Here is a 3746-nt window from a genome sequence, read left to right on the forward strand (position 1 = left end):
ATGCTTCGATATCTCTTTTTACTGAAGTATTCTTCTGCAGATGGTGTTTCTGTAACCTACCCAGCTTCAATATCTCTCTCTCTCTCTCTCTCTCTCTCTCTCTCTCTCTCTCTCTCTCTCTCTCTCTCTCTCTCTAAAGCATTCTGCTACATATGGCATTAATGTTTTTCTATCTATCTATCTATCTATCTCTAGTTCCCCAAGGTTATCCCAAATAGTCCCCCCCCCCCCAAAAAAAAAAGGAAGTATTGGAAATTAAATGTTTGGGACTGAATATAAATATCTTTTTCTCAAGCAATCTCCTACAGATGGCATTTCTGTTTTCCTTCTTCTCTATCTATCTATCTATCTATATATTTATCAATCAATCTATCTATACCTGTCTCTAGTTCCCATAGGGTATCCCAGTTAGCTCACTCATAAAGGAATAGTGTTGAAAAATTGAATATTTGAGACTGAGTATCAATCTCTCTTTCGCAAGCATTCTCCTACAGATGACACTTCTGTTTTCCTTTTTCTCTGCCTATCTATCTATCTATCTATCTATTTATCTATCTATCTATCCATCTATCTCTGCCTGTCCCTAGTTCCCATAGGGTATCCCAAATAGATCCTAAAATACGAATAGTATTGAAAATTAAACTTTTCAGACTTAGCATCAATCTCTCTCAAGCATTCCACTACAGATGGTATTCCTGGTTTCATTCTTCTCTACTTATCTATCTATCTCTCTATCCATCTATCTATCTATCTAGACATCTATCTATCTATCTGCCTGTGTCTAGTTCCCCTAGGGTATCCCAAATAGCCCCTAAAATGAATAGTGTTGAATATTAAACGCTTGAGACCTATCATCAATCTCTCTCAAGCATTCTTCTACAGGTGGCATTTTTATTTTCCTTCTTCTATATCCTTCTATCTATCTATCTATCTATCTCTAGTTCGCCTAGGCTATCCCAAATAGTAGTCTCCCAAAAAGGAATAGTGTTGAAAATTGAACGTTTGGGACTGAACATCAATCTTTTTCTCAAGCATTCTTCTACAGATGCCATTTCTATTTTACTTCTTCTCTATCTATCTATCTATCTATCTATCTATCTGTCTATCTATCTATCTATCTATCTATCTATCTATCTATCTATCTACCTATCCATCTATCTCTGCCTGTGTCTAGTTCCCCTAAGGTATCACATAAAGCCCCTAAAACGAAGTGTTGAAAATTAAACGTTTGAGACTTACATCAATCTCTCTCAAACATTCTTCTACAGGTGGCATTTCTATTTTCCTTCTTCTATATCTATCTATCTATCTATCTATCCATCTATCTCTGCCTGTCTCTAGTTCCCCTAAGGTATCCCAAATAGCCCCTAAAAACGAAGTATTGAAAATCAAACGTTCGAGACAGCATTTCTGAAAACGTTTTAACGATCCATTTTCGGCTCCAGAGCCGGAGCACTCTGCACCTAATCTGGAAATGCTCTTGAGCCTGGATCCATCGAAGCCTAATAGTGAAAGGTTTCTTGCAAGCATCAAAGGACTCCCCAAGCTCTAAGGAAAACCCTCTCTCTCTATCGTCTTCAAAGGATCCGATCAAGCGTGATCCTACAAGGACACGTTTCCTATCGTCTTGCAAAGTTATACTCGACTTTCTCTCTCTCTCTCTCTCTCTCTCTCTACTCTCTCTCTCTCATCTCTCTCTCTCTCTCTCTCTCATCTCTCTCTCTCTCTCTCTCTCTCTCTCTGTGGAGCATACATGCTACATACATTACAAATTGTGTGTGTGTATATATATATATATATATATATATATATATATATATATATATATATATATATGTGTTGTGTGTGTGTATATATATATACATGAATGCACACATACTGAGTGCATACACATTTGTGTATACATATACATTTGATTAAATATACAGTATACAATATATGGATTTATATGGCTACATATGTACATACATGGGCACACACATACACACACATGTGTGTGTATATATATATATATATATATATATATTATATATTATATATTATATATATACAGATTGCATATATGCGTGTGTGGTGTATGTATGTATGAATGTATATTGAAATATCTTTCCATACTGACTTTCATTAATACTTACTGCTTATTCTTTTGCGAAATAACTTTGAAAACAAAAAACTGTACATAAATTGTCGCTCAATTCTGCCTATGTTATCAAAATTCCCCTTTCAAATAAATAAATGATTTTAACAAATATTCCACCAGCCCATTTGACCCATGCCTAATAAGAATAGCTTCTTAGTTATGGAATAATAAATTTCTCACTTATGTTTCCATCATAATCACCTCCCCCAACGAAGTTGGAAGGAGGTTATGTTTTCGCCCTCGCTTATTTGTAATTGTGTGTGTGTGTGTGTTTGTTTGTGAACAGCTTCCTGTCCATAATTTTTAATCGTGGAGTAATGAAACTTGCATGGATTAACTGTTATATAAAAAGATGGAAACTATTAAATTTTGGAAGATCAAGGTCAAAGGTCAAGATCACGGTCAAGCAAAATGTCCCATTCACGTAATGAGCCATAAGTTTGGACATCGTTGTCACAAAGATTTCAAAATTGGTTCACATTTGAGCATAAGAAAATCCACGCAAATTAATACATGTTAAGGTCAAAGGTCAAGGTCAAGCATGATGTCCAATTCACGTAATCAACCATAAGTTTGGACATTCGTTGTCACTGAGACTTCAAACTTGGATTCATATTTGGGTGTTTGAAAATCCACGCAAATTAACACATGTTAAGATCAAAGGTTAAGGTCTAGGTCGAGCAAAAGGTAGAGAAATGGAGCTGCCCGCGGTGGAGGTCTGCGCTCTACTGAGGGCCCCTCCTATTTATTATACGTTCCTGAAGCGAGTTTGAATTCTTTGAAGTCCAATTTGATTAAAAAGTGCCCTAAATCTATCACCCTTTTTATTCAGAATTGGAGACTCAAAAAAATGATATCTAATTTTTGGGTTTTATACTTTGTATAACAGTATTATAAATTCATTCTAAGTCTCGTTTTATCAGTGCATTTACATCCTTTTCGTCTGCTACCATAGAGAGATGAAATAACCCCAACGAAATTTGGTTACATTTCACTGTTAAAAATTTGCATTACAAAAAACGGTAAAGATCCTGGAATAAATGTTTGCCAGACATTTACAATTTTAAAAACGGATATATTGACGTAAAAAAGTGATATTACAGTCACAAAACCCGTAAAATATAATAACAAAGTATGTTACAATTACGGCCGCTTGTATTTCACTGAAATACGGCTGAGAAAAAGTATATATTTACGGAGAATTTTCTATTAAAATTACGGTTTTCTAACAGTATACGATAGCAACATTTCTGCCCCCAATGTTCATCTTCTTCCTGATTTTTTATTAGACCAGGGAAAAAAAAAAAAAAAACCTTGGAATTCCTCTCCTAGTCTTCGGCTGAGAACAGTATATTTTTACGGAGAATTTCCGATTAAAATTACTCTTTTTTTTTTTTATAACAGTATACGATAGCAACATTTCTGCCCCCAACATTCATCTTCTTCTTGGTTTTTAATTGGATAAAAACCCTTGGAATTCCTCTCCTCGTCTTCGGGCTGAGAACAGTACATTTTTTACGGAGAATTTCCGATTTGAATTACGGTTTTTTAACAGTGGACAATAGAAACATTTCTGCCCCCAATGTTCATCTTCTTCCTGGTTTTT

This window comes from Palaemon carinicauda, chromosome 6, assembly GCF_036898095.1.
Source record: "Palaemon carinicauda isolate YSFRI2023 chromosome 6, ASM3689809v2, whole genome shotgun sequence".
NCBI classification, from domain to species: Eukaryota; Metazoa; Arthropoda; class Malacostraca; order Decapoda; family Palaemonidae; genus Palaemon; species Palaemon carinicauda.